At 39.0% G+C, this 26,886-nt stretch overlaps 1 protein-coding gene across 1 annotated transcript in view; it reads right to left on the bottom strand.

Moving 5' to 3' along the window:
* CNTN1 (contactin 1) overlaps nt 1-26,886 on the bottom strand; it is a 235,892-nt gene that overhangs the window by 145,129 nt on the left and 63,877 nt on the right. The window contains 1 exon segment of the mRNA XM_030479376.1: nt 18,601-18,646. The gene's annotated coding sequence lies outside the window, so the exon portion shown is untranslated.

Below are 26,886 nucleotides of genomic sequence, written 5' to 3'. Positions count from 1 at the left end.
GAACATTATATGTCCACATATAATAAATAACCTGGTGCCCTGAAAAAGTGTTTTAGATGCCAAACCACAAAGATACCAACCTACATTGCCTGCAGCAAATTAACACTCATAACAAAGTACCCAATATTCTTGTTCACTTTGTAATCTCCATATTTGGATTTTTATCTGTTTTCTACTCAGTTTGCAAACTGCTTAGAGAGAGCATATTGCATGGCTACTTTTCAGAGTGGACTGCTGTCCTTCCTCTTGTACCAATGGAGGGAATGAGGGTACCTTCTCCCACTCAACACTAGAAGAAACACATTATTTGCTTGATTGATTTTACTCCATTCCTTGCTAGCTGTGCATGTCACACTACACTTTTGAATGAAGAAGATGTCAGTGTATTTCCTGATAAGCAGCATGGGATAGCATTTGGCTGCATGCAAATCACAGGAAGGCTGAGGTGGGAGGGCAGTATTTAATCTTCATCTTCATGTCAAACATACTTGCCAGTCAATACCACCCAGTGTTTTCAAATGCAGGTCAACCCAGATCAGTAGCTTGCCAGTCAAGAAGCAAAAGTGACATGAAATAAACAGAAAGACTCCTACTTCCCCACCATCAACAGCCTGCACTGTCAGTGATAATCATCCTCTGCGACTCACCACCAGCACACAGCCCTCTCTCCTCTTTGCCAGGGCATAGCTTTTGACTTTGTCATCTTCATGTGTTCACAGTTCTCTGAATCAACTGATGCTCCATCACACACACACCCCCCATTAGTCCTACCTTACCAGAGAGAAAATAAACCTACAAATACAAATGGCAAAAGCAGTTCTTTTTAGCTTGTGAACAACTGTGTTCCTCCAAATAAAAAACAAATCAGCCATTCAGGTTCTCCTAGGAAGGATCGTCCCCTGCAGTAATATGCATTCCCAGGTCCAAAACCTAGCACGTTTTTAAATCCTTCACCTTCTCCTTCAAGCAAAGTGAGAAATTACTAACTGCAAACACACGCACAATATAAAAATGAGCAGTTCTAAATACGCATCATAGATTGTAGAGGCAAGAGCCCAGCAACTAATGGAAGTCAAAAACTCTCTCATCAGTGAGAATTTGTGGAAAATCAATTAAATCTCAAAATTTCACCATTCTGAGGGAAAACCCAAAACTAAGCCAAAGCAGGATTGTCAGTTCCTCAAAATTGGGAATGAGAAGCTCTTTTTTCCTTTAACTCTTACTTTCTAGCCTGTACCAATGGGATCGGTTTACATGGCTTTTAGAATTAATTCCCTCCTCCCCAAACTGTAATCCTGCATAAACTTTTGGGGTTTTATGTGTTCTTTTTTTCATCAAAAGGCAGATCACTGAGTAACACTAGAACCTGAATGAACAGACTAATGTCTAAAACCTCTGAACAGTAGGCAGTGCTTTGTGAGAAACATATGATACGAACTACAAAACGTGAAGGGTTGCAAACACTACACAGGTTAATCCAAGCTGTTTAGCTTGTTTTAAAAGAAATAAAAGCAATAGAACTAAAACCAAATTCCCACCTGGGACAAAAACTAGTCATCTTTGAGGAAGCATGAGCTAAATTTCAAGACCCAAAGTGAAATGTGTCATGTAAGGGATATAAGGTAGGAGTTTTGTTTTCAAATGAGTAAATGATAAGTATGTAAATAAAAAAAAAGAAGGAAACTTTTGAGTGGGTGTGATCATTTTCTGAAAGAACAATACTTTTTGGTCAAATGACTAATGTTGCACAGCTTACTTGATTTTAGTAGTAGAAATAAAAAGAAAAAAACAAACAGAAAAATAAATCTAAATTACATAGTATCAAACACATATCTTATGTACACAGATGTAAATGTTCACCAACTTTTTAATATACAAGAATTGAGATAACCATTTCACAGATTATTTTTTTTGTTGCTGTTTTTTAAAAGGCAATTTAATGCAAATTAAGTATTTCTAATCATTGCGTAATTCTTTTTTCTGCCACAGTTCCAGGACCAAACTTTTTTTTCTAGGCAGATGGTGGGATGGCTGAAGGACTGCAACATTCTCCCACTGCTTGTAGAGACACTCACATACCTTCACTGCAGTGCATATGGTCCTGTGAAGAGCAATTAAAGAAAGCTTCCAGAAAGCTCTTCTTTCAGCTACTGAGGTCTGCAAAAACTAACAACAGCTCCTTGACAAATACAGGAAATGTTCCATATTAGCTGTACCACCATATGAGAATAAATACTGGGCTTTACGGGATAAAGCAACCAAAAGCAAAGAAAGAAAAGCAGTTACAACACTGCCTTTTTATAGCAACCCATCTACCTAGTCAGGCAAGTAATTGAAAATTAACTGTTTGGGCCTTTGAGTTTATACAAGTTACCCTTTGTTTATTTATTTCACAGTTGAAGTATTAACAGGCAACAGAGACTAGTTCTTCGAAAGAAAAAAGCTCAGCATGTTTCAAATTAAAGGAAGCTGTGGTGAATAGCTTAATGGATATCTACAGTAACACACCATAATGTGTCTGTGAAGATAAGCAGCAACATTAATAAAAAGTACATCTGTATCAACATACCAAATATCCAAGCCTTCTAGTTATCTCAGGTGAGGATTTTCACTTGTGAGGAATATGAGAAGATACTATTCTTATGTGTTAGCTTAATCGTATGCTTGGAGGCTAGAAGTTTTAGGGTTTACAAAAAGGAATAGATTCTATTCTGTACACAAAGCTTTTGCTTACAACAGCAGTAGAAGCTAAGGGTACTGACAAATAATGAATCTGTGATCAGATCCTAAAATACAATTGCAAATACACCATTTGGCATTTAAGATCTGACTAATTGTGATTGATACAGCCCACCTGTTCTGTAACTGTTTCACTAAACAGAAGTTTCACCAAATTCCACATAGAAAGTTTTAGTCTGTTCAAGCATCAGGATGATCTAAAATAAGACAACTGCAGGCATACAACTTTTAAAAGAACAGAATTTATCTATTAGAGAATAAAATACAAATGAATTTAGTGCTCTCTAAAAAGGAAAGAAATTAAGTTAGTCTTGAACTTGAGAGTGGAATTCGCCATATTCCATCTCTTCACCCTGTTTTCAGTGTGCTTTCTGCCAAAAAGCACGTAAAAGTTTTCATCCCTATCAGACCGAGTAATGTCCTAAGATAACCTGACAACAAAGGATTACAGGAATATTCTGGACGATTCAATGATGATCTTACCAGGGTACTTCCAGACTACTGATATGTTATCACCTCTTAAAAAGCTGGCAATCTTTAGCAATAGGAGCACTGAACTTGCTGTATGTCTCTTACCGGAGTCTTCCTCTCATTTCTGAATAAAACCCAAAATTGCTGCTGTGCTGCATAAAACATGGAGAAAAAATTAGTGACATTTGAATGCCCTATGCAAGCTTCTGAATTGTGGTCAGGATTTAAAAACCATGGGGGTTTTTAACCTACAGGCTCCAATACTGCTACAGAGCTACAAGCAGTTTCTATTAACTTCAGCAGCAAGGTTGTTCAAGTGTGGGAAATGTTTGTTTCTTATTAATTAGTGATGTTTATCACAAAAGCATACTAAGACATCTGCTCTCTCCATACAAACAAGCTGAGATACCAATGAATACTGCTGTTGCTTGAAAAGAAACTCTATGACTTTTAACTGGGGCTACTGCAGGGGACACAGAGATACTTGTCACTGACGCCTGTCGAAAGCTGGATGGAGGAGGTGGGTTTGCACGAGCAAGCAGTGACTACTGTCCTGAATCATGGGCAGTGATTATGCTGTTCTGACAAAAATCTGTGCAAGGGACACCCTACATGAAGGATGACACAGCTTGTCCAAAACAAAACCTATATAACTCTCTGACAACTGAGGTTTTGCTGTCTCCTCTATCTCCACCTCTAGTGATGTATGTGTACCTTGAGGGATTCTCTTTTCAGTAAAAACAATGTGCATGGTATATTTTCGACAAGAGGGCAGGAGGCAGCTGCTGCCCTGGCACATGGAATCTGAGACTGAAAACCTCCAATGGAAGGGAAAGAGTGTGACTTCTCTGCAGGCTTTGCTCCCTAAGCTGAGCAGGCCCACACTGTGCCTTCTGCCTTCCCAGGGGAAGTGACAGGCCTTGTCACTTACTGAAGTCATTCTTATTCTCAAATTCTCCTTTTTAACGATAAAAAGACCAAAATTCAAGATCCTTAGTTAGGTTCCTAGCTTCTCAGTCTTTTCCTAGATTTGAAAAGGAAGAAATTTTGGCTTTTAAAGGCTAATTTTTGAAAAACAACTCAGACTGTCTTGTTTTCCTCAACAGTGGCAGCTTTGAAGATTCATTATCTAATCCCATGTGATCAGAACAGTCCACCTCCAAATCCCAAAGGAAGTTTCTCTACCAGAAATAGTAATAAATGCATTATCAGTAGGCAAGAAAGTAAATAAATTGCATTAAGATTGACAGGGCACATTCATGAAATACTGGAACAGAGGTTCTAATTCCTGTCTACAGTTAGATTCAGAGGGGAATTTACAGAGTAATACTATTCATTAATAATTATTGGTATAAGTCCCTTATTATGATGATCAAGGAAGCTTTAAAATGTTCATTTGAAAGAGGTAACAATCATCTGGGCCCTGATCCAGCAAAGCACTTAAAAATGTTAATTTTCATCATGAAAATAACCAACTGGATTTGAACAGGACTGACACACTTAGGTTAAGATAATCTTGGCTTTGTTAAGCCTATAATGGGAAAATCAAGTAGAAGCATTATAAAAGTAATCCATGAAATCCTGCCAGAACTTTGCCTCAGTATTACACCATTATATACATTCTCCAGGGGGCTGCTTTCTTCTGGGAAAAAATCAAGTAAAATAAAGAACTTTGACAAGAAATAATTTTTGGGGAAAAATCCATTAAGCACCCAAGCACACTTAAAACCAATATAAAACAAATAGCTAGACGATCACAAAATTCATATCTGGTATGTAAGGCAAAGATTCAAGTGTCTGACCTGAACCCAAACCCTGAACCAGGTCGTCCACATCTGATTTTGAAACACGTTTTCTTCTTTACTCACATTCTTCAATGAGCAGTTGGCACAAGCTCCTTCAGAGACAAAGAGTTGGGCTAGGTTATCTGGGTGTTCAGTTGCAATTTGAGAAGAAAAGGAAGAAACACAAGAACACTTCAACATCTTGGCAATGTTTGCCTCTGGAGAGAGTAGGAGCCAATCACAGTAGTTATGGATGAACAAATTGCCAAACCTCTGTAACCTTTTTAGAAGGGATTTTGCCTGCATCTGGCTCTAGTCCCTTTTATCTTATCTAATGCAGTGAGGCTTCTCTAAGGCTGTGAGCTTGTCACAGCTTGACAAGACTTCCCAAAACTATCTACCCATCTGCTTAAAAGAAGTAGTGCACCTCTTCAGAGACGCCTATGGAAATTTGTTCTCTTTTGACCAAAGACTTTCCTCAGCACACTAAAACTTTACAGAAAAAAACAATCATGGTATTCAGCCTGAAATGTAGACAAGGCTTTTTGAAAGCATGTATCTTCCTTTGGTTTTTTGTACTGACCATGAAAATAGTAGTAGCCAAGGAACAGTGCCTTTGGATTTCTGTAATATAATTTAAACTGGATTTAGCTGCAGAAGAATGAGTTCTGAAGAACCCAAATAAATTCATCTTCAGCAGTTTCTGAGAACAACAGGAATGATTTGCTGTCTTTTTATTCTACAACATCTGATCATGTTCTCCTTTTAGTTTTTTATTTTTGCTCTTATTTCAGATCAGTATTATTCTCTGTATAAACATTTGAAGTATTTCATTTTATGTATAGAGTCCAGTAAATTCATCACTAATATCTGATAATAAAACCTATGATAATAAAACCTCTTGGCTCTCACTTGCCCTGTGCTAGAGAGATTTCTGTTTCTAAATGAATGAAGCACAAGGAGGAATAAAACATAAGAGGAGGAGTTTCACATAAAATCACATTTTAAATGCTCTGTCCATATTCCAGACACTTTTAAAATGTAGCCTACTGAATTCTCAGGATAGTTTCCTACCTCTCTTCTCCTCTATGCAGCCAGTGAACACTACAGTTCTACTCCAGTGCACATAGCATTCAGAGACACCCTCGTTTCCTTCCCATCTCTCTATCCACTGCCCATTTACACAACACACATTTTTAACTAGACTTCACAACTACCCTTATGCTTAGATTATTAGAGTTCCTAAAGTAATGTCAATGGGCTTCAACATTACATACTTACAACCTTTAATCTCAAATCATACCACCTCCCGCTGCCTACATGGAGCATGTAAAACAGCCGGAGAAAAAGGACATAATAATCAGGAGTCAAGAAACTAGGAAAAGATGTAAAGGCTGTTTTATCATTTACATGTTGCATAATATTTCAACTCTATTAAATATAGCTCAGCCCCAAAAAATACGATTGCAAGTATCATTAACTGTATTAAAACAAGTTATATTTGAGTTACTGAAAAGACAGTGCACTGCTGGTGGAACATAAATTGATTGCCTGACTCATTCAGACTGAAGGTTAATCCTAGAGGCTTCAGAAACCAAACAGAATAAAAGCAAAAGATCCCCACAACAGAACTCAAGAACATTTTGTTAATTATATGCACTTCTACATAGCTCCCAAACTTGAGTAAAATGTTTCATGACAAAAAATAGGCTGGCAGTCTAGATCATAAAGTTCATCTACATGCCATGTGGTGCAGAATTGTGCAGAGATACTCAGTCAGCTCTGGAAGCAGCAGCAGTAGAGCTGTGCCCAGCCTTCTGGGAGAGAGCAGTACTTGGTGTGGTCGCTGTGCCTCAATTCCACGTTAACAGTCCTTCCTGCCTCTGTGCTGGTGCCATAAGCATATCACACATCTCTCCATGCCATGACATTGCATAGACTGGCTTGTACAATACAAACTGTAACTATAGGGAGAGAGCTAGCAAGAACTGAGCGTGACAGATGTTATGAAGACAAGTGTTGCAGCAACTAGATCAGATATAGGAATTTCCATATTTCATGACTACACTGACATTATATGCCATGCTCCAGCTATGTCCTGATTTGAGGTGAGACCTGAATGATGAATCCTCTTTACTGCCTTTTCTTTTCTGCCTCTTCTCTCAAGGCACCAGTTTCCTTTCAAATGAAGGCTGGAAATAAGCTGTGTTGTATTTAAGGAGATCCACTAACATAAGAGGCTAGCAAATGAGGGCTGTTGGAGCGTGCACACATCCCAAGATCAGGAATTTGGGGTGTATCACAGCTGGTATGCATACCGCAGGCATCCAGAGCTTACCTTTACCTACTCCAAGATCCTATTTAAGAGCAGCAAGTAGGAGACTAAAGAGAAAAATATTTGGATTTTCTTAGTGAACAGCTTTGTCCTCAACCTGTTCTAAGCTTATGCCCTTAAACACAAAGAAATGTAGCCTTCTTAGCCTCTCAGGAAATATTTGTTGACTGTTCTTTGGAATTTTATTAACCTCTTTAGATACAACATACTGTGATGACTTCAATAAATAATTTAAGTAGAATATGTTTCCTTTTATTAATTTTTAATTATTTGTTAATAATTCTATTACCATGTAACTTGTTTTTCAGTATTATTTGAAAGATTAAGTGGAACTTTATACACAGATGGTCAACTTCTATTGACCATATTGTAGTTCTCCAGTTATACCTTCCTTGGAAGTATTTCATCTGCAAAATGAACTGACTTTATCAACTAATTACTTTGTAAAATAATTAGCCTGTGTGTCAAAACATTTCTCTAAAATGTCTACCTATTCATATTTACCTATTCATATTTTTGAAGGTATTGTCTAACTTGTTCCATACTTTATGCCTCTGAAGTGTTTATTTCTTATTTTATATTGAACAAATGCTTTTCCTGAGTTGTCTAGTGTATCTCCAGCTCTCTGCAGTGACTGCTACTGAGAGAAAGCAACACACGGTACTGTTAAAATTAATCTTCCCAGTGTACCTTTCCTTCCACTTGGAAGCCACCTTAAAGGCTTAAGTTTGACTGCCTTTATGCTGCCAAATCATTTACCTTTGGTTTTGCTCCTAGGTCATCTTCTTTGTTCTATGTCTTCTGATTTCATCCAAAGTATTCTTATTTTTATTAATATTTATTAATTCCTGTTTAGGTGTAATATCAGTTTTTCTCTGTCCCATGCCCTACCACAAGCCATCTGCTGAGCTGTCTAGCACACCAGTGACTCAAGGAGCACAAGAGCAGGCCAGTGGCAGCCGTGTCTACCCACACTGGGAACCTACATCTCTAACTGCCGGTCAGAAGCTACATTTAACATACTTTACAGCACTCTGAAAGGCTGGGGTTTTCACTCAGCCTGCAGAAAGTGCATTATTTGATTTTGTTTTCCATGCTTCTCTGTTCTTTGGAATACTTTGTTAGTTTGATGCCAAAGGCCATTCCTAGTTTTATAAAAGCAAGATTTCTAAACTAATTTTATGCTTTGTTTTTAGAAATTATTTATAGGACTCAAATCCTTTCGTCACAATACAGTAATTAAATATATTGATATTAAAGAAAATAACATCAATTACTAGCTCTCAGAATAATACCAACAGCTAAGTATTCAAATTCACTGTGACTCCATACTGAAATCTAATTTTTTTAAATGGACTTCTGGAGTGACATGCGTACCGTATTTCAGTGAGCACTAACGCTAATTTGTTCAAAGACCAGAGAAAAAGATTTCTGAAGCTGCAAGTCAGACTAGTGTCAGAGAACAAAACCAAGAAATAGTTCATAGCTAATAATTCTAAAGATAGAGGTTGAAGCAAAAATAGCTTTAGCTGCATTAAGCATAATGTAAAAAACCTTTCAATTTCCCACTCATTCTCATCTCAGAGGCATCTTATCTCTAAAACTGCGTATTCGGTGAATTCAGTAACTACATTACTGGAAAACAGAAATATGAATGGTAAAATGATAAAAAATATGTAATGAGTTGTTCTGTGACCAAGAGATGTAATGAAACAAGATTTCCTACAGACTTGAGTCCTACTTCTCTCATACTCCTTAACTAAAATAATTTCAGTTTCTCTCCCACCACATGTACTTCCTGACATCTCTTCTGGTCAGGAGACAGCACCTGCTGTGCTTAGCCTAGAGGTATGTATATGCTGATTGCTGCCAAGGAGAATAATATAGCTCTCCACTCAGTAGGGCAATGATTTGGGTTTTTCCTCTTTACTGAGCCACTGCCATCATGAAACTTGTAAGAACTTAATTATCTTCAAGACTTGCAGAAGAATTCCTTCCATGTTGCAGGAGCTAGATCAGCAGTTCAAAACCTGATGCAGAGGACTGACAGAAAATCATTGCACAGTCCTTGTTTCCTTAGCAAACAGTAAAATGTTATACCAAGTTAAAGCTCCATTACATTAGGAGTGGTGGCAACACAAGCTCTGTGAGAATTTCAGCAGCTTATTAAGATGTAACATAAATGACTGGCACAATATACTTAAATATACATTAAAGGTATATTTTTGATTTATATTTTGAATTTTACATGTACCCTGACCACTACAGGTTTTTTATATAATGTGCATATGCGTATGTAACTATCTATAAAATGTGGAATAAAACCCCAAAGTCTTTGAATTGTATTGATGACTTTTTTTAAACTGTAGGCCCTCATCAAAGTAGAAACCAACCTAAATGGGTGATGAGGTATTTCCAATCCTCACACACCTCTCAAGGCTTGGTAGTTTTAATAAGCACTGGCAGTGGTTGCTACCACAGCTCATTTGACCACAGCCCCAGGACTCTGCCTAAACCAGGCAGTGCAAGGAGCTGGTTCACAGCCAGCCTCAAGAGTCATTCTGTAATGAGTTTTTTCACACCTCTGACTTCTTTCTTAAATTTTACCACAAACATAAACAAGCTTAAGTTTTACTTTGTATTGAAAGCAAAGGCCAAACAAGTTCTGTGTCTCGCACACCCTACTGCAGGCTCTTCTGTGCCTTTCCCAAGGGTGGACTGGCTTTGACCCAAATCACAAGTCTCTGAAATCATGCTCTTTAAGACCCAGAGTTGCTTAAATATTTTCTTCCTAAAACCCACATGACTGTTTATTCCTTTCTTTGTTATACCCCTAAGGAATAATTAGTCCGGGGCTTGGTTTGAGCACTTTGGACAGACAACTCTTCTTGTTCTCTTCACTTGGCTTCCAGTCAGGGAAAACCACTGAGAACTCTTCTAATATCCATCTTGTCTCTGTGCTCCTTGTGGGGAATTCCCACATGCCCCTTCCCAGCCCTGCTCTGAGAGGCGTCATACAGAGCTGAGCAGTGTTGCTGGCAACCAGCTGCTTGGTTTACCCGAAAAGTCCTCCACAGTGTGATTGCTTCTGTCACCATTTCCCAGATGCAGTTTGGCTATTACATGCAAATGCCTCCTCTGAAAAGAATATACAAAGCTAAATGAAAGCTTCCTGTCAAAACAGAGGTTGTGATAAAGATGCTGTTCACAGAACCAACACTGAATTCACACAGACATATTCCCAGCCCACACAAACATTACTCACTTTGAAAAGAATAGTTTTCTGTTGTTCTGTAAAACATAGGGAAGAGAGTTCAGAAATACACAGGTTGCATCCCCCACCTTAAATATGATCCTCAAAACAATTTTTGTAAGAATTGATTATCAGGAGGGAAGTAACTGACAGCAAGCTAATGCAGCTCAGTAACGTACTCATTAGTAAGTCACACGTGTCTACCTAAGTCTGTGTGTTACTTTAATACTTGGAGTTTTTAACAACAAACGTGAAATCTCAATACCATACAAACTACTCTTCAAGGGCTTCTCCGCACAAGAATGCGACCAGCTGGTTCAATACTGCTCAGCTGAATTTCACTACAAAAACTGGTAAGAACAATTTTGTAAAGTAGTGCTGCAGGCACAAAATGCCTACACACCTGGAACACATGTAAGACACACAGCCACAGAAGGGAGCAGGGTTCAATAGCTTAAGCAAGAGGCAGACTTCAATTATAGGCCACAGCTTCCACCTTAGTTTGAACTTCAAAATATATTTGAAAGACAAATAAAGCTGAATGTCTTTAACCACTGTAAAATAAAACATACAGCACTGTTCTGGTTTTCTATTACTGTTTAATTAAGACTAAATTCTTTATTAACTCTAATGCATGTTGTGGTTATAGAAGAATATTTTCATTTAGAAGAATAGTTTCATCTTCACGCTCTGTCATGAAACAGAAGGAGGAAGATTTTCAAGATGCATCTGGCATCTGCTGCCATTTTCCCTTTTCCCAATGCTGACCTGGTAGAGAGGTCGGGTAGCTGGTGGGCTTGTCACTATCAGTGCTTCATCTTGTGATTTTTTACACAGGAAAATTACTCACTGCTTATAGGATTACTGCATTAGGCATTTTTTGCTAGAGTTATGAACAGGCTGGTAGGAACCCATAAGAACTGTAAGAGGCAGATGTGGTGGAAGAGTTCATATCTTCAGTCATTATTGCTCTCTTTAGGCAAGTCTAAGAGAAGAGAATATGTCCCACCTACATCAGTGGAAGCCACCTTTCTGATCCATTAACTACCCCTTCTGATCTCCTGGAAGAACAAACAGCCGACCTGGCTGCTGCCAAAACAGTCTCACTGCTTTCCCATTAGCTGCACACAACAGTTCTTCTCACCAGGAGAACAGTGCAGAGTAGACAGCAGATGGCTTCTCTCCAGTCCACGCCTGATGTGCATCCAGAAGCTGAACTCATTAACACCGTTATTCAGACTAATATTAGGTTTTTCTGTTTTACTTCAGCAGCAGCACAGTGACTCCTGATCTAATTTACAGAAATAACCACTGAACTCCTCATGTTGTTCTGGCATTTGCAATGCTCTGCGCTTAAATGGAGATGCTAATAAGCATCTATAAAATGCTAACAAGTTTTTGAGAAACTTTCAAAGGTTACAACGGGGGGGGGGGGGGGGGGGGGGTGTGGTCTGAGTTGATCTCCAGAGGTTCCTTCCAACCCTAACAATTCTGTTATTCTGTGAACAGTAACCAACATACACTGCATATTAGCCAAATATTCTATGGGATATTACCAAGACTTATTCTGAGCTTATTCTGGACTGAAGAAAGTAGAATCACCAAACTGTTGTATCCGCTAGACTAGCTAAAATGGGTATCATCCAGAAGAGACCAGTACAATTAAAATATACCTTACTCATGTATATGCATGAATATATGTATGTATAGACATGAACCCCTATGCAGATCACAGAAGAAAAGAGATAAGGAACAGTCTGCAACACTGCTGTTTAAATTACCGTGATTCGGGATTAGCAGAGCACATGTAAATCAGCAATTTGCTATACCTCATCTGCAAAATTGGGTAGGCTCTCGTAAATTGTTTATAATTCATGTTTGGATCAAATTTTTATCCAGCTCTCAGTTACAAAGTAATATGTTTCTGCTATCCTTTTTCAATTTTAGAATGGTATTATTTTAAAGAATTAGCATGAAGTCTTATTTATAAAATGGAAAGCTGTATCCCAAAGAGCTCTGAAGCAAACTCAGCAAGGACCAGGAAACCAGCTGAACGTGCACTTCTAGTGTGAAGATTTAGCCATCCCTGAAGAGATAAGGAGGAGAATTACATACTGATTGTCATTGTTAAAGCCCAGCCATCAACCAAGTATTAGTTGCTAACTATTGCGTTATGAATATTATTCTCAGACTAAAGCCAAAACACAGCAGTGTGCCAGCTACTAGTCAAAAAAATAACTCTAGGACACTAATACATAATTATCCTTAGATTTAATATGTAAGTTCTGCTTTTGTATTTGGTATAATTAGGACAGTACATGATGTTAGCAAAGTCATTACTGGTATTCTGCATTTAGTCATTGAATCAACACCTCAAAAGGACGTTTAAGACTAAAGAAAGTTTTCTAGAGAAGTTATATAGCCACATTGATGAAACTTGCCTCAGTCAAGACCTAAAGAACTTCAGCCTATCTGGTTTATTCAAAAGAAAGCTAAGATGAAATACTGCATTCCACATATATCGGCAGACAATAACAAATTTCATACTATCATAATGTTTTAATGTTTAATTTGGTTTATTTTTAAATGTATTTTAACACATGGTGGGATTCATTCAGCCTGTCATTCAAAAGTCTGTAGTGTAAGCATCAGTCTCTTTATAGTAAATGAACACTTTTAACAGCACAAGTATCAACAACTGGAACATCTTACTGGAACATCTTTAAAAAAAACCCCAAGCAGTTCTAACTAATGTCTGTTTCAGGGAAAGGTTCTGTGGTTTGCATTGTCTAGGGATTGCTTTTGTGCCTTAAAAAAAAGCAGCAGTGTGAATAACTACTGCTTCGCGTAATTCTTGGAATCTCCAGTAAGCATTTTTTTGCAAAGTTAGTCTCTTTTTAATGAAAAACATATATTATTCTTGATGCAAATTCAAAAGTCACACATCTGAGATGTCAGAGGCCTGCAAGGCCATTTGGTACACTGTTTTCATCCATATGAATCTCTTCTTATTTACTTGTGAAAGCTGGCAACATGTAAAAGTAAGTGCCTTAATAACTCGCCTTGATTTAAATAGCTTTCAACACGCCTGTGATAAGTGCCAGACACAGACCCTTCTTTCATCAAGAAAAAGAGGTGACATTGGTGACTCGACCCCAGCATCAATACCAATAGCTGGCAAAACATCTGGACCATCCTCCTCCCACTAGCCATGCCTAGGGAGAGCGGAGCACTGACACGTGAACAAGGGAAATGATCTGAGCATCTTCAAGGATTCCACTCCTAATCTACAATAAATCACGTTGTTTATGCAACAAGTACTTCTGAGCAAAATATCAGCTTAACTTCCTTGCATAATGAAGGGCTGTGGGTTATTTTGGGGACTTGGATACACACTCTCTGTCACTTCAGTTTCTGTACTTGCTCCAAGGCTTCTCTTCTGTACTTGCTCCATGGGCTTTCATGAGCCAATCTAGCACAGACTTCTCTGCACACCCCCAATTAGCAAATGTCTATGCTCAATCCTCAATATTTGCTGCTGATTTTTTTAATGATTCTATTTAATGTTTCTTAACAACTACATGTATGTTTCAATATTATCCCTAGCAAGGTCAAAGGATTGTATCACCAGGGGCAGAAGCACTCAGAAGGCGTCTTTCAGTAGTATGCCAGGCACATTTTAACCCCAAGGGGGGTGTAATAGTACTGAGGCATGTTAAGAAACTGCAGTGGTAACCACATTAAAACATGTATGTAGCTGCCAACACAAATCTTTTAAAAAAAGACCAATTGCTGAAGGCACATAGTGCTACCTAATTCACAGTAAAATGAGTTGAAGACAGAAATACACTTGCATCTGCTGATCTTAATTGGGCACACCTTGTCTTTCACAGTCCCTATTGTGCCAACCACCAGAGCAAATTACAACCCTGAGCAAAATTTTCTGGTCAGAAAAATGGCAAGATAAATCACCTGGGCTGTCAGAATGTATCAGTGTATCAATCAGTAATGCCACCTCTGCAAATTTGCAGTTTTAATAGATACTGCTATGCATAATGCTATTGTTTGAAAAAGATCTGTTGGTTTTCTTTTAGGGACAATAATCTCAACAGCACAATTAACTACACTGCTGGAAAAGCTGATGCTTATCCAAAAGAGCTCACAGGTGAAGACCTTTCATGAAGAAGACAGTGCTATACATTTGCATTTCTGCCAGTTAGGCTGGCTGCTCTGTGAAGAGGAGCAGACCACTGCAACAATACAGCTCAAGGATAAGAATGTGGAGCAGCAGGAGCTGAGGCAGTTGAGTAATTCATCTCTCGAGAGGAGTAAGACACGATTGCACTCTCTGTACTGGCTGGCACAAACTCTTCACAACAATCTACTGTGTGGAAAACAGACTGGTCTTTGTGCTTTGTTTATGCCTTTACCAAGAGCATCGGTCTTAAAATACTTCAGTAATTAAAAAATAATGCCTCTGATATAAAAGGCAGCTGCATAGTTATAGAAATGAATGTATAATAAGCAGAATGTATCCTATGAAGGCCTTTCCAGGAAAATGTTGAACTGTTTCTGCTCATTTTAACATATTCAAATTGAATTCTGCAAGATTGTTGAGAAGTATTTAGTCCGAACCACAGTTACATCCAAACACAGATCTAACTCTTTCATACACTGGGACACAGCAAAGCTTAATGGGAAGGGACTGCATCACATCATAGAAAAACAACTATATATAGAAATAATTACTTTTGAATGTCTAGATATTTAATTAGCTTATAGAATACTTCAAAGAGCTTTGCTAGATGAGATGCTACAGCTTATGCAATAATTAACACAACACTATTCCTCCTGCTGAATACCCATCAAATGATATTCTCGCCTCTCAACTTTCTCTTCAGAAAGATGAGAGGCATTGTACTTGGTCATATCACAGAATCATGTCTCTGAGTCAGACTGTGGGAGATGCACACAACGGGCACCTTGTGCCTCTTGCCTGCAGCCAAACAGTGTCCTAAGTGCTGAGTCCTACCAGGGAGCACTCCTCTGCTGCAGCTCAGCATGGCTCAGCAACTCTCCCAGTCCTGAACGAGACACGAACAACTGGCAGATCCTATATAAGGTTGTCTAATCCCATAAGGTCAGAAAGTAAAAGGGAGGCTGCGATGTTGCATTGCCCTCCTCCCAGCCTCTCTTGTCTTTTTACGTAACAGGCACTGTCTAAAGATGGTGATCAGAGCTATACACTTAGCAGATGGCCTGCTCCCTCTCCACATCCCAGGAGCTCAGGAGAGAGCCATGCAGGAGACAAGCAGCTCACTCCCCACTGCTTCCTTCCCTGGGGAAAAGTACTGGATGAGGAATTACACATAAGACATTGTTCCTGGCCTGTGGGCTTGCTGCAGCTGCACGGATCCACAGCACTACCTGATCGCCCACAGGCAGGTGCCCTGTCCCAGCAGGAGAATCAGCAATGCTATTTACCACTGCAGGGAAGCACTGGCTCCTGCACTTCCACCTCCCGCTCCTCCAAAAGGGCGTTTGTCCTTCATTTTGCCTTTTTTCCAGCCAAAGAATAAAAGTAATATTCATCTTTACTGATGGCAGTTATAAATTAGAAACAGCAGGAGACTGTGGCCATTTTGAATGAAGACAAAAAGCACCAGGTATATCAAGCTGCTCCTGGGATCACAAGCTTGTTCGTACAGTACAATAAGCAGGGGAACGGTTGTTCTTTAATAAGAGACTAACAGCAAGTGCCATGCCAATTGTGGGCTTATTGGTAAGGAAAGTATGACGACATATACATGGAAAATTGAGTGTGAGGAACAGTGCAACAAAGGTGGATAAAAATCTTTCTCGAACAGAAAAGGTGCGTGAAAGTGACTTGATGGACCTTATCTCAGATACAAAGTAGGTGTTAGGAATGAATGCTTGTCCCATGGGTATAATACCCCAAGATATACTAAGCTGCATTTATAAGCACAGAGGACAGAACCACCATGAAAGTTTGCTTGGGCAGCATGTACTGCTACAGGTTTGAGAAACACACTGTCCTCCTGCATCGTCACACAAGGCCAGCTGCTAACTCCATGAGATCTGGCTGATAAGAAGATTCACTTATACCTGTAAACCAAAAAAAGAGCCTAAGCACAGTTTCTGTAAGGACCAGAACTATTACAGTCTGGTATGATGCTGATAAGCACTGTGCAATAGTATCTCGTACTCAGTAAGGTGTAAGTGAGCTGTATCCCATACTCATCATCCAAATGGAGAAACACCCACTGACTTCCTAAGCTGCAGTTATGTCTTCATTAGTGAAGAGATCAGCTTTCTAGAACGTAAATAAAACCAGCTGAACAGAACAGATCGCTCTCTCCAGAGATTACATGATAAATCAAGGTCCAAAGACTGAAATCATGCCTACAGCATATGCCATTTCACCAGCATTGAACAATATAGTATACAAAAAGTCGTCATTGTCATTTGGAAACAGACAAAACAGACCGATAAATATTTGGCTCTGTAAGAATGAATTAAACAGTAAAACCAGAGATTTTGGGCTATTTTCAGACAGGTTAGCTAACAATGACTACAAAATTCAGTCTGATCTACATTAATTTGTTCATTAAATTAAAATTGATTGAAGCAGCATATAAAATAGAAATGCAAGGAGGTATCTCACAAAACCCTGCAACAGTGCATAAGAAGAATCACTGTTATTTGGCTATACCGCACAGATCCCTTGGGTTCAGTACTACACAAATATTGAACAAAACAGTTCGTCAATATATCAGTCAAAGGCAACAACGTTCAGACTCCCAGAAGGATTTGGGCTAGAGGTCGATACCTGCAGGATTCACTAGCACTACTCTGAGCTGGTGCTTTCCTTATTCAGCGGCAGAAAATTAATTAAGTTATAAAAGGTAAAAGAAGCAGAAGTAAAACATGCCAGTACTAAATAACTTTAAGCCAAGGAACCATGTTTGGCCAGTAGAAGCCATGACTTCCTCTGGTCCTGTTCTACAACAGAATAATGTATTTCACTTCAAGCATTTAAAACCATATACTGAAAACTGTTTCCAAAATTGTATTAAAACATCTCTTGTTTACGTTCTTACTTGAATGATAGTCTTAGGAATATATACGAATTTAATGCAATCTTTAAGTGATCGTCAGGTGGGGGTAGGGCAGAAATCATGTCTGCATACCCCTGATGAAAATCTCAGGCTACTCCTATAGGGGCAGCTATATGGATTTGAAATCATTATGCCCGCAGAGCTGCCATTGTTATTTCAACTGTCCATCCCACCAGACTAGCTCATCAGAGGCATGTAATGTTGCTTATTGCAGTTTAACATGATTTTATAGGTAGCCCAAAATTAGCCCACCTTCATATAGTGAATACTGTCACTGAGCTATGGGCTTCCAATTGCCCAGCAATACATATATAGAAAGCCAAGTCTGGAAGGACTTTAGCCTGCTCTAAACTGATCACTTGGTACCACCTTCCATCCTTTAAACATGCATACACTTTAGAACCCAATAGTCATTTCTGACTAGTTAAAGAAAACACAGATCAAGTCCTATGCTTCTGTATTATATATATAAAAAGCTTATTTGATGTGGCCTTCATGGCACATACAGTCTCAGAAGTACTGACTACTCCAACCTTCAAACAAGAACAGTTAGATATACATACCAAAGATCAAGTCAAACCAGAGAAGTATTTGAATCAAAAACCTTGCCACTAGACCTAATGTTAAAATGTTGTATTTCAATATAGCTAACATTTACAAACTAACTGCGCTGATGAGGCCAAAAGCACAACACTGCTTCTGTGCATTAATTCAGCATAAATTTCTGACTTAACAATGTTTTTACCACTTTTTCCATTGCACTGGAACTAATTATTAACTACTAAGAAGCTCATATTTTTCACTTCATTACCTTAAACATGGTAATAAATAATTATTTTAAAACTATATATAAGAACTGAAAAAAGAAAAGTCACCAACCTCTAATAAGGTGGACTCTGTTTCAATGCAGATCCAGAGGCAGTATCTAGAATTGAATAAAGACAGGGTTCAGTTGTTTGCTCAACTCCCGATTTTTCGATTACCAGTTCTGTTAGAATTTGTTATGTATACTTTCATAACATTCTCTTACAGTCAGCTTTTCCCAGATGTGTCCTGCAATTCATAAACGTAGGTTTCCAGTTAGTCACTTTCTTGCATAAAGACATATTAATAAAATGCTACCAAAATTAAACTTTAAAAGCAGAGTGAGCTTGTGTGGTTTTATTTTTCCAGATTACTTAATATGCAAGCTATTATAGAATGCCTTTAAAAATACACTTGGGTGCACATTTAGCTATTTTTAAAGTCATTAATACCATGTCAGAAAAACTTGATCATAGAGCTCTCTCCTGCAGTAAATTACACTGAGATGCCTGCTCAGATACATGCTGGTTTACCAGCATGAAACTGCTTTTTCTAATACATTTCATTCTTCCCTTTATAGTATCTTTTCTGATCACTCCTTATGTTTGTCTCCATCCACCAAATTGTGGCATGTCCTTCCAGAAAGATTCAAAAAGTCTTTACTCAACTTCAGCTTCGATTTCTTCTTCCCAAGCCGCCTCTGATTCATAGCTGTAGATACTGTCAAACTACCTCCATATCTCCATTTCCTCTCTTAGCAGTTTGGGTGTAATATCCACTATACGTCTGGATGAGTGGATCCAAGGAAGGAACTACACCACACTGGCACTACTTGCAATTTTTCAAATGCTTCCAAGATCAAGTGCAACCCAAACACATCATATAATACAGAGTACTCACTTCAGAAGTTGGCTACATAAACTAACAGATTTCTGTCTCACTCTCATACCTGTATTTCCTTTTGTAACTGTAGTTGATCGCTATTACACAAAGGATTTTTAAGTTGTATTAATAGAGAAATGGACAATGATTTAAGTACGTAAATATGAGGCAAGGAACTTTTTAGATATGTAAGGTCCATTGCTAACTCCATGGGTGACATAAAAGACCCAAGCACTGAGGCTCCAAAGCTATAGTACTTTGTAGGTAGCTCAGTCAAGGTGTGCTTACTATTCTGTTTTGCTTGTGCTCTGATTAACTGCAATGCAAAATCAGATCTGCTTTTCAGTGATTTAATGACTATTTACAAGATTGGAAATCTAATGATTTTTCATAAGGCTTCATTAAGTCGTGTAATTCTACTTCTTTCCACATGCTGCATTTCTATGTAAAGACATACAACTTTCTTGTCTCGAGCAGTTTAATGTCACGGTCTTTTCACTGTGCTGAGAGGTGAAGAAAGATGGTGACTGTACTTCCAGACTTCTCCCTTCTCCCTCTTATAAAGTAAATGTTCATGTTAAGACACTGGGGTTTAATCCTTCTGCTGCTGCTGACCTAGACAGAATATCAGAATATTCCCCATCTGTGAAGAGCATTTCTATTATTTCTAGCTCCCTGTAAACTACTCTTGAGAGTCTGTGGACAAAAATAATTTGAACTAATCTTACAGAGCCACATACACAAAAGGCCTTATTTTGTCACACCTAAATTTTAGTCTTTAACTCCCTTGCTGTATACATACCTCATGATCATATGTGTTAGGGACTCTGAAAACTCATTTTCAAGAAAAGCATTTATCTCAAGTAGAAAGTTCTTGAAATAACAACTTGCATATTACATCATCAGGATAATGCAGTATATTCTGTCATTTTTCCAACGTTTAATATGAAGGTTTACATGTTTGCTTTGTGATTTATAAGCTGGGGTGGAAAATAAACTAGAACACAGAAAAAACAACTTCAAAGTTCTGAATGGTTTTCTGAAATGGCAAGCATTTAAAGAATGCGAATTTCTCATTGAAGTTCCCTCAGTCATTTTTCAAAGTAAAGACTTAAGAACTATTCCCTACAATGTTCAGTGAAACACCGTAACAGTTAATATACAATAGTCTTTCGATAACTTTATATATATTATTTTCCAAGATCCATTTGTGTTACACCAAACTCTGTGCTTGTTAATAGCTTTACATTAATTTTTTTCAACTGAAGCTTACAACCCGCTGTGCAATGTAGGAAGCGAAAAAAGGTTAAAGAAATCAACAGACATTAATTTCATCCTCAACAGGGCAACACTTGGTTAGCTGTTAACACCTTCCTTCCCTTTTACCAGTAACTCTGGATATTACTATTCCATCATTTGTGAGTCTTTCACCTCTGTAAGTTTTAACTTTACGTTTAGTAACCTATGTATTATGGAAAAGCCTGTCAAACTGAGACAGTTGCTAAAATAAAAAGACAGAGTATAGACATCAGGGAACTAGAAATGCATTTTCCAAGTGTGAAATGCAGAGGGACTACAGAAAAACTACAGGCATAGAACTGTGTTGTTTTGATTTAAAACATCTAGAGTATCTAGAACAGTGCTGTAATCAGGGGAAAAGATCAAATACCCAAGAATAGTTTAGGAAACTACAAATTAAATATGTTTATCCTTGCGAGTTTAAAACAATATAAATCTTTCTTGCTTTTATAGTTAGCATAGGATCATAATCATTTTTAAACAGATCTGCTGAAGAATGCAGTACACACAGATAGAGGGTGAGACGAGGGCTCCTTCTAGCTCAGTATATTGACCCAGACAATAGCAATCGCTGGATGCCTATGGACAGAACATAGGAAATGGGATGAAGGATTCTTGCTCTGCTGTACTTTAGATGACTTAAGAGAGAAAACAACACACCAGTAAAACCAAATGTAGATGAAGAGTGGTCTAAAAGTGAAAGAGCTCTGTAGGCCTGTAGCCCACAAATAAAAGAGTTAGGCCTATAAATGGAGTATTTTTCTCTCTTTTATCCTCCAGAAAGAGAATTTGTTGACACCTACGAAAAAAACAAGCCAGACAAGTACTGGCAGTCTGAATGTGCCCAGGCAATACCCAGGCCCAGAGTTCAGTGAAGGCCCAGGTTGTCCTGCCTTGCTCCTCAGTGGCAGGTCCCACAGACGACTCACTGCTCAGCACCTCCCTGCTTTCCATGGGCACAGTGGATGGAGGGAGATGCTCCAGCAGGATTTACTCCTGGTGACAGAATAAGCCATCTTCCACAGACAACTCTGAGAAGCTCCACAGTATACTCCTCTTTCATATTTAAGCAACGACACTGGCAGCGTCATTATTTGTATCTACTGGTATCTGAATTGAGCCACTGAGTCAGCTGGGAAAGCAGTGGAACTGCCACCTGACTTACTCATTTTACATGGATGAGGACAGGCAATATTGCATCAGGTGTTACAAAAATGTGATTTGAATATTTCAGCTCATAACATAAAGAAGAAAGAAGATTTTTTTTTTTTTTAATCCCACTTTTCCTATTCACAATGGGCTGTAAAGATAATGAAGTAATTTGCTTGACTTTCTATACATGAAAATTTATAGAAAACCACACGGAATTTTAGATCATTTTTGCAGATCTAAATTCACTTCTTCAGCCTCAATCACAGTGTGAGGCAAGAGAGAGTGCTGCGATGTAGAAAGATTACTGCTGAACTCAATAATGCCTAAGCCATCATGAGTAGCTCTTGAAAAAAAACACTTTCAGTCTCTGCTAATCAAAAGGACCCATCAGTTCAGCACCAGGCACTGGACGTGCTCAGCAATGGCAAAAAAGGGTCATTGTAAATTAACCTCCACTCTGAGAAAAAGCTATTTTGTAATACTTGTTATATATATCAATCCATTGCAGAGGATACTCTAGGAAGAGCATGTCATGCAAAACATCACCCATAGAAAAGAAACATGGGGAAAGTAAGAACTTAACCAAACTGAATGACATTTGCATATCTAAGATTAAAGACATAATCTTTAAGGAATTGCTTCTGGATGACAACAGAGTATGCAGAGTCCTGCTTAAACAAAAAAGACAATGCTTTTTGTGCATGCCAAGGAGCTTAGATTTTCCAGGCTCCAAAGAGATACAAAGCTGTTACCTATCCAGAGACATTAAGGCTCAATCGAAAATCAATATGCTAGTTTGTTACACTAAAAAAAATTACCTTCATACCAACCATTACACCGAGCACTTCTAAAGGCATAAATTGCATTCAGATTTCAGTTCTGACTCAGAACAGTAAGGACTTCTGACATTTTTCTAGTAGCTTTTGTCAAAGCTGTAAGTGATAATTTGCCTCCTTTCCCTAACACCTTTCTCTGCATTTTCACCTAATCCTTTTAAGTCTCTGGTTTCATATTCCAATGCATATGGCCTTTCCCACCAGTCCTTCACAAAGAAAACCCACTTGAAAACTGCAAAAAGATTATGCAGCTTAGCCCCTTCTGGGGTGATTGTAAAAGTCACACCAGCTTTCCTTTAGCTGTGATGTTAACCTAACTAAGCTCAATTGCTGGAATCCAGGCTTAGATTCATTTAAAAAGCAGGCACATTCACAGGAAAGTGTGCACTGGTATTGAAAAAAATCAGTTAATCAGATGTAAGATTAATATTCAGAAAGTTCTTTAGTTCCAAATTTCCTTCCCATTTCCAAGGATTATGGAAAAATCACAAAACTGTCTACAACCCCAGAATAAAACCAAAGCATAGCATAGCATAGGCACAGACAAACACCAGAGGCATCAGCCTGCAAATACAAATCACAGTGGAAAGGAGAGAGTCAGGTAAAACCAGTTTCAGCAATAGCAAACAGAAAAGTAAGTATAATGTGGAACTGGGAATCAATGAAGAAAGTATAAGCAGGCCAATTGTGCTAGAAAACTTGTAAAAATAGCTCCAAGTGGATTTATAAGGAGGCAGTAACGGACACTCATCATTAGCATGAAACTTGTCCTGTCACCAGTGTGCTAATGACTCATCATAACCTCACTTGTCTGCCCCACCAGTTCTCCTTGAGAGATATAAACACCACCAGCCAGCAGACCCAGAGAAGGGGACAGGTACTAGTAAATGCGTGTCTTAACTGTATTATCTAAAATGATGCAGCTGGACTAATGTAACAGCTGTATTTTGATTAGAAAGCTAAGACTTTAGTTAGGCTAAAAATAAACTCTAAGCTCCACATATCACTCACTGCTCCCACTCTCCCTGTAACAGGAGCAGACCTCCTGCAGCCCCAGGCTGAGCACCAGAGCCCTGCCTTGACCAGAGCTACTGCAACACGCAGACAAAACTACACTCCAGCTGCCACCACCAAGTTGTGAGGTTAAGCCATTTTTAAAATTGCTTTGGTTAATCACGTCAACGTCTCATCATCTACTACTAGCTGCAGGCTGCTTGATTAGATACCGAGGTCTGCAAACAAGGGAAACTAGATCTCTGAGCAGTTTTGAGCTGCAAGATCCAAGCTCTTGCTCTTGCCTCTAAAGGCAAGATCCAAGCTCTTGCCACTCCACAGGCTTTGAGAACACAGGCTGTAAACAAGGCAACTTCACAGTGCAAAAGAGAATGCTGTCAATGTGTTAACAGCCTCTGCAATGCTTGCGCCCCATTTATTCTGGATTTAACTCATGGCCAGAGCTGGAGTCACTGCTTTCACAAGGAATTAAAATGGAGCATTATTACTTATGCATTCATACTGGAGGTGCATCACAAAGCAGAGAGACAGATATGGTTCCTGCCCTAGAAATTACAAAGGCTCTTATCCTGAAAAGATTTACATATCAGGACCTATTCACGCATATCAGGATCTATTCACTCAAGTAATCCTGCAGGACTGGGATCTTATTTAGTCCTTCTTCAGAAACTGAGCCTATAGAACAGCACATAGATAATGCTTCAAGTCATTCAATTTATATCATTGTTCCACCACTAATTTAGCTGTAGTGTTGCTAAGAGGATTTCAAATATATTGAAATATTATTGAAATAATATATGCAATTTGCATTTGAACAGCATATTGTCTACTCACAAAATACAGCAGGAGATCCTCTCCATGTATTAGGAAATCTCTATCTTACCACTATCAGGCAATTATGTTACTCAGCAGAGAGTATGATATTCTGTTCATATTCTGTTCATATTCTGAACTTCCTTCATAAGTTATTCTTTGTGTGAGAGAGAAATTGATTCTGGCAAGGCTGAAAAGATCTGCCTGTGACAAGCTAAGTGTATGTACGAAATTCTGTGATTATAAATATATTTTTTTTAAAAGTTCTTCAAATTGGTTTTGCTAATGTTGTTCCAGAAACCATGTCGTAACATTGAATCATAGAATGGGTTGGGTTGGAAAGGACCTTAAGATCATCTAGTTCCAACCCCCGTGCCATGGACAGGGATGCCTCACACTAGACCATGTCGCCCAAAGCTCTTTCCAGCCTGGCTTTGAACACTGCCAGGGATGAAGCATTCACAACATCCTTGGGCAACCTGTTCCAGTGCCTCACCATCCTCACAGTGAAGAACTTCTCCCTTATAACTAACCTAAACTTCCCCTGTTTAAGTTTGAAGCCATTACCCCTTGTCCTGTCGCTACAGTCTCTGATGAAGAGTCCCTCTCCGGCATCTTTGTAGGCCCTCTTCAGATACTGGAAGGCTGCTATGAAGTCTCCATACAGCCTTCTCCAGGCTGAAAAGCCCCAACTTTCTCAACCTGTCTTCAAACGGGAGGTGCTTGAGCCCCTGATCGTCCTCGTGGCCCTCCTCTGGACTCGCTCCAACAGCTCCATGTCCTTTTTATGTTGAGGACACCAGAACTGTACACAGTACTCCAAGTGAGGTCTCACAAGAGCAGAGTAGAGGGGCAGGATCACCTCCTTCAATCTGCTGATCACGCTTCTTTTGATGCAGCCCAGGATACGGTTGGCTTTCTGGGCTGCAAGCGCACACTGAAGCTGGCTCATGTTCAGTTTCTCATCGACCAACACCCCCAAGTCCTTCTCTGCAGGGCTGCTCTGAATCTCTTCTCTGCCCAACCTGTAGCTGTGTCTGGGATTGCACCGACCCAGGTGCAGGACCTTGCACTTGGCTTGGTTAAACTTCATAAGGTTGGCATCGGCCCACCTCTGAAGAGTATCAAGGTCTCTCTGGATGGCATCCCTTCCCTCCAGCATGTCCATCGAACACAGCCTGGTGTCATCGGCAAACTTGCTGAGGGCGCACTCAATCCCACTGTCCATGTTGCTGACAAAGATGTTGAACAGGATTGGTTCCAACACCGATCACTGAGGGACGCCACTTGTTACTGTTTTCCAACTGGACATTGAGCCATTGACCGCAACTCTTTGTGTGCGGCCATCCAGCCAATTCTTTATCCACTCGGTGGTCCATTCATCAAATTTATGCCTCTCCCGTTTAGATCAAGGATGTTGTGCGGGACAGTGTTGAATGTTTTGCTTAACAAATGTAAGCTTTGCCTACGTGTTTCACCATCCAACCACACACTATAGCACTAGAAAACTCTAAAAGTCTCTTCGCAAATGCCTGTGTGTGTCACATGTAGTATTCCAGCAAACTTCATAGAATCATTTTGGTTAGAAAAGACCTTTAAGCTCATCAAGTCCAACCATTAACCTAGCACTGCCAAGTCCACCACTAAACCACATCCCTAAGTGCCACATCTACACATCTTTTAAATACTTCCAAGAATGGTGATTCAACCATTTCCCTGGGCAGCCTCTTCCAGTGCCTTTCAGTGAAGAAATTTCTCCTCATATCCAATCTAACCCTCCCCTGGTGCAACTTCACAGGTTAGCAGAACTCTAAACTGCAACCCCCTGATTTCTACATTACTTTAATACTGATCAAACACGAGAAAAACAAGGAAGTCATCTATTTCATTGCTACGCTCATCACCCACATATTGACAGTTAGGCAATTAAATAAGCTCCTCTAAAAAGACAGGGATTTTTAAATGGCAACCAACATTTTGAAGGAATTAGTAAAATCAACATCAAGAAGTCCCCTCTATGCCTTTCATTGCTAAGTGATTCTTTTCAATCCCGACTTTACTGACACTTATGCATCTTTATACTACCTGTTCACTGAAGGACAAAACTAGATCATTAGTTACTGGATTTCAGTGATCCAGGGAACATGTTTGGAAAGCACATTGATTTTTCTTATATATTATACTTTGAGCATTAGATGCAGCAGATTTTGTGGGGTGTCCCTATTCTACCTGTATCTGGGTTTGGTCCCAACCCCCAAATGACTCAGAGTTGCATGAACAAATCGATTTCATTTGCATAAACAGTTATAGCCAGACAAGTGAGAACACCTTGTATACTAGGTTATTACAAGAGTACATCACTGAA

Source organism: Strigops habroptila, chromosome 3 (assembly GCF_004027225.2).
Source record: "Strigops habroptila isolate Jane chromosome 3, bStrHab1.2.pri, whole genome shotgun sequence".
Lineage (NCBI taxonomy): Eukaryota > Metazoa > Chordata > Aves > Psittaciformes > Psittacidae > Strigops > Strigops habroptila.
This window is presented reverse-complemented; position numbering and strand designations above follow the sequence as displayed.